This window comes from Epargyreus clarus, unplaced genomic scaffold (assembly GCF_041222505.1).
Source record: "Epargyreus clarus isolate Ecla_fem2 unplaced genomic scaffold, WU_Ecla_fem_2.2 ptg000011l, whole genome shotgun sequence".
NCBI lineage: Eukaryota > Metazoa > Arthropoda > Insecta > Lepidoptera > Hesperiidae > Epargyreus > Epargyreus clarus.
The window spans coordinates 2,094,987-2,109,029 of record NW_027332219.1 but is presented as its reverse complement, the minus strand read 5'-3'; the positions used below and the strand labels follow the sequence as shown (position 1 = coordinate 2,109,029).

At 34.2% G+C, this 14,043-nt stretch overlaps 1 protein-coding gene across 2 annotated transcripts in view; it reads left to right on the top strand.

Annotated features, from left to right (window-relative positions):
- The window catches only part of LOC140745814 (opioid-binding protein/cell adhesion molecule homolog), a 206,106-nt gene that overhangs the window by 178,966 nt on the left and 13,097 nt on the right, over positions 1–14,043 (top strand). The gene's annotated exons all lie outside the window — the stretch shown is intronic.

Here is a 14,043-nt window from a genome sequence, read left to right as displayed (position 1 = left end):
AATATATTTTAAATAAAAATATTTCAATGTTTTTCATCAACGTGTCTCAAAATGGCTGCCATGTTGCCGATACATATTTTTTAACAAAAAAAAAGGAGAATCGTTTTACAAACAAAAGAGAAATAATATCGTTATTATTTAAATACCTATATTATGTAATGGTTGTATTTCATTGAAATATACGAAACTAAATTGTCATCGAAACTTTAGTAGGTACTCGCATAGACTTGGCATTTTGGCATCCCACATCTACGTCCCAAAAAGAAAAAAAAAACATTCGATATTCAAAACCGTCTGCCATAGCCACAAACCGCGTGAAAACAAAAGCGCGTCGAGTGTTGCCATCATAAATTCCAATTTCCCATAAACGTCCATTCATTCTTGATGGCGACATAATTCTACAATTCCACGCCCCGTCTGACCTACTGAACTGACTATAAATCTCTCATTTGTGTTAGAATCTCATTATTTTGTATTAAGGGCAGTCTTATGGATGGATGGAGTCCTAATGCTTTTATTAGACCTAGATGATATCATTCTTACGCTGTAAGGATTAACCTTGGTCTGGTCAACTATTGAATATAATGATGTATGTTCATAGCGTAGGTATGTGTTAATAAAATTTCTTTAACCATAATAACTTAACTTATGATGGGTAATGTTAAAAAGGCTAGTGTGTTTATTGTTCACAAGCAGATCGAGTAGGAATATTAGAATATTGCCTCTTTTTGTAATATTTCGTAAGATTTCAAATTCCCTTCCCCTTTAATGATAACTATAAAAATTTAATCGAAAGCCGCGTGCCCAGTAGAGGGACTGTAATAAATTGACGATGAAATAGACGTAAGCTTTTTACATAATAACAGGAGTGTTAAGCGCTGCTGTGTTGTGGTTTGAAGTGTGTAAAAGCGATATATTTTTCCAAAGCGATCCAGCTCAGTCCTCATGGGTAGCGGCGCATCTGTGACCCACCTCAGGTAGGAATCTAATCTTATCTGGGATTGATTACAGATGTCTATGGGCGGCAGTAGCCACGTACTATCAGGCCGACTGCATGCTCATCTGCTACTCCTTTACTATAAAAAAAGTGTCAAATTCAATATCTTTCAATAACAAGTTCGATCATTCAAGTGACATAAATAAATGACTTGGAGCATACCACTTCAGGTGTCAAGTTATATAGGTCCAAGATAGCCATATAAGATATAAGGCTATTCGTAATTAGGTACTAGATCTAGGTCACATCGTTAGTTAAAGATTTATGATCAATTCTATAAGGACTTGACACTGTATGGAATGACATAAGAAACTAGTTTGTGGACATGATATTAATCTTGTTTGGAGAAATCCATAATCGTAGCCAAATGGTTGTAGTAAGGGAGACATACTTGATAATCCAGCTTAGCCCTCAAGGGTAGCGGTGCAGCTGCGGCCGACCTAATAGGAATCAAATCTTATCTGGGGTTTAAAGGTGGTAGAACCCTTTGTGCTTAGACTTCGGTGGCACCACCGCCACAACTATTTCTGCTTAAAACAGCAGTGTTAATCGCTGCTGTGTTGTGATTTGAAGGGTGTGGTAAGGGAGACATACTTTTGCAAGGCGTTCCAGCTTAGCCCTCAGGGGTAGTGGCGCAAGTGTGACCGAACGTGGGTAGGAATCTAATTTTATCTGAGGTTGATTATTATTAAAAAAATATTAGCTTTATATGTATGTCACGACATCTTTGAATTCTATTTTTACTTACTTTGAATTGTAAGAATAATCCAAATTTTGAACCTTTATCTAGGAACGATGACAACACACGTATTTACTCATTTTGTCCCATTCTCCTATTTAGGATTTAACGATTAACGATTTCCCTGGTTCGATTTTAGAGCTTTTTCTAGTTTTTTTTTTTACTATATTTTGAAGTTTATATATTGAACCGTAAAAGGTAGACATTTTAATTATCAAAACGCGTACTTTCATAAGTACTCCGATAATTAACATAATTTTATACAATTTGATTAGTTCTTGCCACGCTAGTGTGACCATAAAAAATATTGGAAAAATTTATGATTATAGCCAAATTTCGGCCACGGGCGGCTAATAATTTATTAGTATTACCATTAGCGCATATAATAAATAGCTTTAATAAGCCCATTAGCTTATTGCGCTAACTATTCTTCGAGCAATTAACAGCTCCTCTTGGGCTATTCATTTTATTGTGTTGTGGTTATTAATCCATATTATAGTCATGTGGTCACGCTCCTATAATAGGGATGGGCTGTTAAGTTATTTGAAAACCTTTGGATCAATGGCATGGCATAAAGGTAGCCCTTTGGGATTCGACTCCGTCGGCACCAACGTCACACCTATTTCTGTAATAACAGCAGTGTTAAGCGCTGCTGTGTTCTGGTTCGAAGGGTGTAGTAAGGGAGGCATACTTTTCCGGGGCGTTCAGCTTAGTCTTCGGGCAGCGGCGCATCTGTGGCCGATCTTAGGTAGGAATCGAATCCTAATTGGGGTTGATTACAGATGTCCATGGGCGGCGGTAGCCACTTACTATCAGATGGACTGCATGCTCATCTACTACTCATATATTATTATTTTTTTTTATCTCGTACAGTTCCTAATAGTTAACTTAACCAAAACAGAAATAACCGATCAGTTACGTTAAAACCGATTCGCGTTAACATTTAAAACAACAGTTACGATAGTTTTATCTGTGCATAAAGTTTTACTGCTCCATTAAAAACCTTATTTATGTAGTTTCAAATTTCAATGCTAAAATATATTTTTGAACTATTTCGTGATAGTGTATCAGAATAACTGGTTGGGGAAAAGTTGTTAATGAATAATTAGATTTATAGTGAAGATGATTTACCAACTTATTAGAGTCCTACTGCTGGGCTTGGGTTTCCTCACAGAATGAGAGGGGCTTAAGCCATATACAGCGCCGTTTAAGTGCGAACTGGTAGTCTTCACACATGTTTAAGATTTTTTAAAGAACTTAGGAATGTAGATATCTTCACGATGCTTTTCTTTTTCAAGCAAGTGATAATTAATTTCTTATTAACGCATAAATCGAAAAATCAAAGGCTTCAATTTGGTCTGAATTTACCCGAAAAATATTAGGAAGAAATCGTTATTAATTAAGACGTAATATTGCCATTTCTTTTCTTAATAAATTGTATTGAACAAAATATCCAAGGAATTTGGTTCAAATGGTTTTAAAATAAATATTGTTAAGGAAAACACCTCTTTGATATTTTTAAGGTTTGGTTCAAGGTGTAAGGTGAGAGCGTCATAATAATAGCGAAGCAATATTAAAAAAATAACTTAATGTGATATGTACTACTTGTGAGATACATTGTTTTCATTGCATCACAACGTATAACATAACACAAGTAACATATTAAGTATATTCAATTATATTGTTTAGTACGAATGCCAAGTCAGTCTATTTATTTGAAACATAAAAGATGTTTAATATTGATATAATTCCCATAAGACGTTGTTAAACCTAACATTAGCTAACCAGCTAATTACTTAATAACTTAAGACAGAAAGTTCCTTAAGTAGGGGACTGAATAAATTAACCGACTTGGTATTACATGGATCACATAAATTTTTACTGTAGAAGTTGCGAGAACTGAGTTGCGAGACTTGTTTTTTTTACAAGTTATATTTTTGATGGCAACAAGTATTTGTAGATCATACAATTACGTACTTATATATTTATGTATTATTTAGAGGTATAAGAAGAATAAATATGTTAAATTTATTATAATTGTAAAATCGCTTTTGCTCATGATTTGGACCACCTACAGTAACTATAGGTAAATATTTGAAAACTATCCGGGCATCGGTGTTGGGTCATATTGAGTTAGGTTATGGGCGACAAAGTATTTTGGGTCAATATTTGGAAATGAAAAGGAGAGTTACCTACTACTTGTAAATACAGATCTTTAGAAAGAAATAAAGAAATGAAATCATTTTTTTTTCGGATAATTGCAACAAATCAAATAACAGAAAGAAACAAAAAATAACATAAAACAACATGCAATAAAAGGACAATAAAAACATACATTTAAGTAGTTTTACGCCCGTTAATAAAACGATCCTTTTGTCTACCACAGATCGAATATTAAATTCTTCTATAGTTGACAAATGTCTCTCAATTTGCACTTGGAAATACTCATTCTGAGAGGAGACTCGTGCCCAGCAGTGGGACAATAATGATTTGAAAATCTAAGACCAAAACATTGATATCTTTAATAGACATGAAGCAATAAATCGTTTTTTTTTTTAATTATTAAATGGACAAGAATGATTGAAATAGATTTAAAAAAATACGATTTTTGTACTGAAAGAGCGATATTTGAATATAAATGAAACTATGAATCGATTTTTCAAAAATAAATCATCTAGTCTTCCATATATTTATGAGTCGATTCTTCAGATTGATTCGACTCGATTTAAAAAATCGATCTTCGGGAAGAATCATCATATACGTAAAAGAGACAACACTATCATCCATCTCCCTCGCACACCCGCATTAAATTTTGAGTTTTTGTTTGTTAAAAAGATTTATTCCTCTCGCATAGACAAAGATGAATGACCATACTAAATTTCAGACTACCATACAATTTGAACTCTATGTATATGTAGCAAAGTAGAGTTTGGATTGTGTGTTTGTAACATTATGTCGGCGTTCGTAACAATGTAATTAACTTTCAAGATCTTTTTTAATTAATTTATGATGTCAAAACTAGGGATGTGCACCTGTTTTTTAATTAACATTAATTATTGTTTTAAAGTTTTGATTTTTGATTCGTTTGTGTGATAAATAATTTGAAATGTGTTTAAGGGTAGTATAGTTTTCCGAGGTATTCCAGCTTAGTCCTCAGGATAGCGGCGTATCTATGGACGACCTTAGGTAGGTGACGAATCTTATCTGGGGTTGATTACAGATGTCCACCGGCGGCAGTAGACACTTATTCGTCAACCCATTACTGTCCCTTTGCTGGCATAGTCCACTGCGCTGGCCGAGTGCGAATTGCTAGACTTCACATACCTGTGAAAACATTTTTTATGATTTCTCAGGTAGGTTTCCTCACGATGTTTTCCTTCACCGTTTTAGCAAGTGATAATTAATTTCTAAAACGCACATAACTTTCAAAAATCGTGTCTGGGTTTGAAACTTGGACCCATCGTTTAAGAGGCTGAGTTTCTATTTCTTTTAACCAGGCTATCCCTGCATCGAACCGGCCAATAACCGCTCTAAAACTAAGTCCAGCTATCTAATAATAAAATTATTTGACCAGCTGGTTGTATGAATCACTGCGGTGAACACAAATAGCGGCGAAAGGGTGGCCACTTGTATTTTTTATCTGTTATTAGCTCTTATAAAAACTATTAAAGGTACCTTTAAGAGGCAAGAATTTTAAGTTGTTAAGAGCTAATTTGGTTTTTGTATCTACTTTGTGGCTACTATTTAGTGTCTCACTGCTGGGCTTTATTGTTGAAAACTTATAATTTATATTTAATTATTTATTATTAATTAAATGATATGACTGTTTTTGTACTTGTTGACGTATTTCCATACTATTCCAATCAGTTCTGATGAAATCCGCTAGAGGCGCTGATTGGAAATGTATGAGCAAATACGTAAACAAATACCAAATCAGTTATTTTTGTAAAAACGTAAAAACTCATACGAAGGGTACTGATGTTTTTCGAATGAGTAGTTACTTTTTATTTAGGTCAGTAATTGATCAATTAATTGTTTGATTGACGCTCAACTTAAAATCAATACGCATTAATCAATTAACTGCTTGATTGATTAGTCACAATGGATACAAATTGATCTCGGAGATGGATTATGGATCTATACGAAGTCGATATTCGTTATGTGTGCGTGTTCTTATTAGTAAACGTGAATTGATTGGTTTGCTTGTGTGTTTATTGTTGTGTATTTACTTAAGTATATTATGTATAATGCCTCCAAATATTTATATAAGTGACTAATTATTTACCTATCTATTAAAAAATTAATGAAACTTGTAAATATATTTTCTTTTAACTCGCATAGCTTTAGAAGAGCCGATTTAGAAAACTTTAATTTATAAGGAATTTAAAGCCTTTAAATAATGCAAACATAAATATTTAAATAAAAGAAAAAATCCTCGGACGGATAATCCTCGGACCACGGATAGAGATCGACAAGATGATTTTATTCATCTTATATATAAAATTCTCGAGTCACAATGTTAGTTACCGTACTCCTCCGAAACTGCTTTACCGATTTTCACCAAATTTATATGCACATTCGGTAGGTCTGAGAATCGGCTACTATCTATTTTTCATACCCCTAAGTGATAAGGGTTGTTCACCCTTAACATTTTTTTTATATGGCAACACAACGTTTGCCGGGTCAGTAAGTGTATAATTAAGCGTCTATTACGGTCATAATTTACTGTATTTTAAAATATAATTTGAAAAATGGTTCTTTCAAAAACTATTTTATGAAATAAATATAAAAATATATATTACAATTTAACGTACAAATATCGCCATGTATTATCAAATGCGCCACACACTTTAAGAAGGAACTTAATTTCTAAAAGCGCAGTAGTAAAACTCAACATACAACTAACGCCATCTCGTGTGGGATTAAGGAAGCTACTAGCACATTACATTAACAGTGTCTGGATCACACCACATTCCCTCACGGCCATGAGGTCAAACCACCTGACCTCACAGCCTCACACTACCACTTTATTGAACATTTATGAGATGTTATAAATTATTTGTACTAGGATTAATTTGGAAAGGATTAATAATGTAATTTTGCGAATTTATGTCTTCTTTGTGTTGTAAGGTTTTCATTTTTTATAATATAAGAGTAGCAGACGAGCATGTAGTCCACCTGACGATAAGTGGCTACTGCCGCCCATTGACATCTGTAAGCAGCTCCAGAGAAGATTAGATTCCTATCCGAGGTCTTTTTTTTATCTAACTTTAAACTTCCATTTGGTTGCAATATTACTTAATCTTAAGGGAGAAGCAGCCTTGGACTAAGGTCGGCCACAAAGGCGCCGCTACCCCTGAGGTCTAAGCTAGGTCGCCTTGAAAAAGTTTGTCTCCTATACCACATCCTTCAAACCAGAACACAGCAGCGCTTAACACTGCTGTTATTAGGTAGAAATAGGTGTGGCGGTGGTGCCGCCGGAGTCTAACCACAAAGGGTTCTACTACCTTGAAAAAGCTGATAGTTCACTAAAAAAAAAATTGACATTTATTCTATTCTACCCGTACGTAGCGCGGGCGGGTTACTACTAAATTATATGTAAGTCTGTATACAAAATATACAACTTATATATAAAATTCTCGTGTCACAATGTTAGTTACCGTACTCCTCCGAAACGGCTTTACCGATGTTCACCAAATTTTATATGCATATTCAGTAGGTCTGAGAATCGACTACTATCTATTTTTGATACCCCTAAGTGATAAGGGTTGTTCACCCTTAACATTTTTTTATTTATATGGCAACACAACATTTGCCGGGTCAGCTAGTATGAGTATAATCTATGCATCAAATACAACTTCAACTAACCTAAATCCATTGACCTATTAAAGGATCAAAGTGATCCGGATTTGCCCTAATAATTTCGGAAATGTACCGTGACTACAGTCGGTAATACCAAATTTATAGACCAATAAGCAGATGAAACCATTACCGAATTTAGGCCATGGCCATTTTGATTTGCTATTTTAATCCTCTAATTGATGAAACAGTTGAGTGAAGCAAAAATACGAGTATAATCTGTTGATCTTGTATGGGATATGAGGCATTCCAACTCTGGTTATAACTGATCTTTGTGGGTTAAAGATTGGCTATCTTTTAGCAAAGATAAAAATTGTCAATTTCTGCCTACCAGAAATTGACAAATTTCTTTGACAGGCAAAACATAAAGTAGTTTGATTCGGAGATCGAAAGTGTCAATTTGTGGTATCTCAATCTAAAATGAGTCTAAAAATATGTATATATTTGTCCAAAATTGTATATTACTTACTGGACATAGAGGAATAGCATGCTTAACAAGAGGATTTTTTAGGCTTACACCACATGGGCCAAGAGCAGTTGGCACAGTCGCGGGGCATGGCTAGTTAAATTAAAACTGTAGGTAATATTGCATTCACACGCATAATTTGCGAAAAAAAGCCATATACAATTAAATCGACTGCTACTCCTATTATAGAAGAAAAAAACATCGCCACAAGCGCTTGCAAACTTACACAAACGAGCCAAACTCTCTATCCACACGTTTGACGGCTTATTTGGCGTAAAGACGCGGTATAAAGTTATTCCCATACGCATAACTACTTAAATTAAAGTCCATTAGGGCTTTCTGAAATGCAGTTATGTACATAGTAAAGTTTCAGGGAAGTTACAATTGAATTGTACCATAAAAACGCAGTGGTGACTAGGCTTAATTACGTACACAGAATAGTTAGAATGTAGAGACTGTATCTATTAGTGATGTTACTGTTTCTTAAAGCATTCTAATGTTGGTCAAATTTATTAATGTTATGTAATGTTAACATCTTCTATCAGACACATACTTAAATAACAGAAAAAATAACTTTTTTTATTTTTTTGACATATATCAAAATACAGAATTTCCTAGCAATGCAACCGATTTTAAGCATCATCATTTAAGATTTTTTATTAAAATATCAATCAAAATTTGTTAATACAATACTTGTAAATAAAATGTTACCATTTTTTACACTTTGTCTATTGCATATTGTAATCTAATTAATAATTTATCAGTTAAGAAAATGAATTAGTCTGAAATTAAGGCACTTTTTTCTTACCACTTTAGTTCAATCATCTTTTACCTAAATCCCGTTACCACAAACCAAATCCCGCATAAGAAATGGAAGATAATTTTAATAAAGGAAGATTCAGACAAAATATAAAATAATTCTGAATATATCATAATGAATAACAATTAGAACTAGAAAAAACAACAGAAGTAATATATATTTTTTTAAGTAGGTATAACAGATTCTTGACTTATTTCAATGAAATTGAGTGACATATACACCATAAAATTTGTAAATTTGTCACTGAGCACACTGTATTTCCTCTAGTAATATTGTTTTTGTTTGTATATAACCTTAGTATATATCTATATAATAAATCTTAAACCAAGATCACGCATAAAAAGAATTGAAAATATTTCAAAAAAACTATTTTTTACGCTCGCAACGCCACCCATATATACCTCTCTAATTATCAAACCTACTCTACGCAGTAGGAAGTCTAGTTGCGTTAGACCCATTGTGGGACAGAACCGGGGCATTTCAATTACGGATAATTAACAGAACGGACGACAGATATTGTTATATACACGACTGGGTCACTGCTCACATCTGGGGATTATGCTACAGTACCCTTACCATGAGTTTTTACGTTTTGACAAATATGACTGTTTTGGTATTTGTTTACGTATTTGCCCATACAAATTCTAATCAGCGCCCCTAGCGGATTGTATCAGAACTATAGTGTCAGTAACGTAACATTAAATGTCTAAATTTACAAAATGGTGCTTTATGTTTTGTCTCTCTTTTTTACGAACATAGGCAGTCAGAAAGACTTGAGCACTTACTTATTGTTACGTTTACTCAGTCTACTGAAGCAAACCGGACAGAATAATGGATTGAGTAAATGTAACGTAAAATTGTGGGATATTTTGAAAAGTCATGGTAAGGGTACTGTTAACAATGATAGTGAAACGGCATTGATCGAGGTGTCCGAGGTTCAAATCCTATGCTGATTTTTCAAATGTGCGTATTAGATTAATTCATTTGTTTTAACAGTGAAGGAACACATCGCGAGGAAACTTACATACATGAGAGATGTATAAAAATAAAAAAAAGGGTTGGCCAGCGCGGGTGACTATGGCCACACCTATTTCTGCCTAATAACAGCAGTGTTAAGCGCTGCTGTGTTCTGGTTTGAAGGGTGTTGTAAGGGAGACAAACTTATCCGAGGCGTTCCAGCTTGGTAGGAAACTTATCTTATCTGAGCTTGATTTCAGATGTCCATGGCCGGCAGTAGCCACTTACCATCAGGTGGACTGCATGCTCGTCTGCTACTATATTATAAAAAAATACTCGTTTTCTACTTCAGTGTTATAAAAATAAATAAATGATCAAATAAGTGGTAAAACCGCAACCATAATGATTAGTACATAAACTATTCGCATTAATTAACCTTGGTTGTGTCATATACTAGTATGGTATGTGACACATTCTACCACTAGGTGGCGTCGATGACTTCACTTGATGGTATGACAGAAAATTTCCATCATTTATTTATTACTCTACCCCGCGGTTCCGTGTTGTATAGTCCGCGCCGAACTTCTAGTCGGCTCTGAAGTTGTTGCGCGTAGGTTTAGTAACCATATACTCCGTAACGTAAGGGCACACTAACGCAGCTATGTACCCGTGGGCGAGAGCGGGCAGCGGAGGGTGCCGGGGGGCCCGCGCTGCCTTCATCCCGCTAATATCCGCAATTTGCTATTGCGACGCGACACGTCATTCAGAGCGGACTAACAGATTGACACGGACTATAACTGCTTTTAAGATTTCATGAGTTTTTTGCACGGAATCTTAATTATTTTTCTAAAATAAAAGTAGGCTAAGTTACTGTTTATAATATCAGCTAACTACCAATGAAAGGTCCGTGAACAGGTAAAGGGTAAACAGTTTTGACGGACAAACCATAAAAAACGTAACATTTACAAAAAAATAAAAAAATGGTTGGAATCAAACTCTCGAATAAACCATAAAAACGTAAATTCGAAAAAATAAAAATGGTTGGAATCAAACTCGAGCGATTTCGACTGACACTTGACAATTTTTATTATTTCTTATGTTGTTTTGTCATCATCTTATTGTTCACTTGCTATTTCCTCTCGAAGTTAGAGACATTTATTCCATACTCCACCGCTCTGGCCAAGTACAAATCGGTAGACTTCACACACCTTTGACCCTTTGACGACCCGCGTGGCGGAGCGGCCACCATACCGGTCTGACGCACAAAGGGTCCCGGGTTCGATCCCCGGCCAGACAGATATCTAAATGATGAACTTAGATTTCTGTTTCTGGGTCTGGGTGTTTGTGTATTTGTCTATGTGTGTGTCCATGGCACCCACGACACAGGAATTCCTAGTGTGGGGCTGTGAGTGTAGAAAGCGTTATTTATTTACCTTTGAAAACTTTTTTAAACATTTTTTCAATTGTGCAAGTTTGACAATTTTTCCCTTCACCGTTTAAGTAAGTGATAATTAATTTCTAATACGCACATAACTTTGATAAATCAACGATGCGTGCGGGTTTGAACTTGGACCGTCAAGCTATCACTTTAGTTGTTTACACTCAATTACCTTTTCCACTGATACCTTATTCATACAATCCTACGCATACCTTTAACACCAGAGCTAATTTACATGGTCTAATCCCTCCATTTATAGTAAAACACCATAGTCAACTAATTCAATGGGGTATTCATTCAATATGCCATAGACATTATGTTCTTTGTGGCGTCTTTAAATACTGTTTGCCGCGAGTTTTAAGGTATAAGCTGTAGCGTTTTTAGGAAAATATTTTTATTTTTATTGCTTTTCGCACGGGTCTCCTATCAGAATGAGAAGGATTAGGCCATAGTCTACTGCGCTGGCCAAGTGCGATTTGATAAACTTCACATACCTCTGAAAACTTTTTTGTACAGGTTTTTTCACGATGTTTTCCTTCACCGTTTAAGCAAATGATAATTCATTTCTAATACCCACATAACTTGCAACAAAGAATGACATGTACACACATTATCCACACATACATACACATACTCATACATACGCTCGAAAAACATTACCCTCTGCATTCGTAAAAAACATTCCACTCCCGCTAACTCTTAAACTTGGACCAGACACGGCACTTGTCTTAACTTACGACGCGATAATAAGTCTAAATTGTTCCCGTATAATGTTGATACAATGTGTTAAGTTTTACCATTTATAGCACAGCTTTCTAATATAGTGTTGTTTATAAAGTACACAAATAAGGATTACGTTAATTCCTACGTAAAATACAATTATTAAGTTAATGTCGCACTATGATAAAGAATTCAGGATTCGATTACCAATTAAGCACATATCTCGCCCGAGTTTTAATAAATGCCCGAGTTTAGTATGAATACTCAACTTTATAATTAACTTAAATTTATTATAACAGCTCAGGTTTACATAAACACCTCATACAGTTAATATTAAAACCCGAATTACACATTTCTGTCTTAGTTTATATTGGCAACCGAGTTTATATTGACACCCAAGTTTATAAAATTGCCCGACATTGTTTTTAATATTTGAGATTTTTAATAATAACATTAATGTTTTTGTGTTAATTTTGATACCAGTTTATATTTACACCCGAGTTTAATAAATAGTCTGACCTCGTTATTAATATTGACGATTTTAAAAATATTATTAATAATATTGAATGTTAATATCATTTTTACTTTAGCTCTAACACACAAACCTTTACATTTTTCTAAAAAATATTATTAATGTTTTTTAAAAATATTTTCGTTTGTATCTTACCTTCACAAAGCTTTATTTCTGTTGTTTAGACTTCGTTTTTTCTTTTGGTTGTAATTTTATGTCTTGGGAAGATACTCGAACCATTAGATCACTCGCTTCCCATTCCGCTCATCAGCATGCGGGAGTGAATGAACTGACCGACACGCAGTCTTTCCTCATTCTCCATATACAGTAGGGCTTGCAACATTCATACATTTAATAAATTACTGCACCGATTTTGACGAAATGCAAAATTGCTGAATCGTTCATGAAATTTGATGGAGATTGTTTGAAACATATTTTTTAAGTTACAAAAATATTATTTTTTTACGTATGTTTTCGGAGTAACTAAGATGTTAATTTATTTTTAACTTGGCTTTGTAGTATTTTAAATGATTTATGTTCATTTAATTTAATTTAAATAAACTCAAAAGAGCTGAAAATGCCTTTTTCAGTAAATATGAAAATCAAAACTTTAGTCAATGAACGTAAATAAAATCTACACCTTAAAGGGCTGTAAAGAAGCCACAAGATTTGAGAGGTACCTAATAATAAAAAAAAGGTTATGTTGCGCATTAAAAAAATCGTAGCAATCAAAAAATACTTTGTCTAGCCAACCCTAAGATATATTTTTAGAAAATAACTAAGTTACAAAAAAAATTTTTTTTTTCAAATAAAGTTTAGTCCCACCAACCCTGGAACGTCAATTGGTATTCACGAAGCGTCCCGGGACGCTCGCTCGCCTCCCGCATAAATATACATAGTGATAAAGATAATTTGTTCACAATACTGTTAAACGCCGCGGACCTCTCTTAATAGCCCTCTTTCAATGCTTAGTTTGAATTTTTAAACGACTTATAGTTTTTTTAATTTTTTTACTTAAAAATAATACACAGACAATAATACGGGTAATAATACAGGGAGTCATACTTTTCAGAGGCGTTCCATCTTAGTCGTCAGGGGTAGCGGCGCATCTGTGGTCGGACACAGGTGCAAATTTGGTCTTATTTGAGGTTGATTGCAGAAGTCCATGGGCGGCAGTAGCCACTTAACACCAAGTGAACAAGCTCGTCTGCTATTCCTATATTAAAAAAAAAGTTTATACAATCTATTTATGCCCAAGGCTATATTATTAGAGGTCCGAGTTTAATTTTAAATAATTTTTGAGAAGAACAATTCTTATTTTGATGTTTTGGATCGTACAAAAAGAGTTTCAATAAAATCCGAGAAGCACGGAAGAATATTGAAAGGAGTTACGAGGACAATTTTAATAAAACCAAAAATGAATGTATAAATTTCATACTATTTCCATAGCTGAGAATCGAACGAGTTCATATAGAAAAAAACACACAATTGGGAAAAGCTCCATAAAGCAATAATCCATTTATTTTACTGTATTGT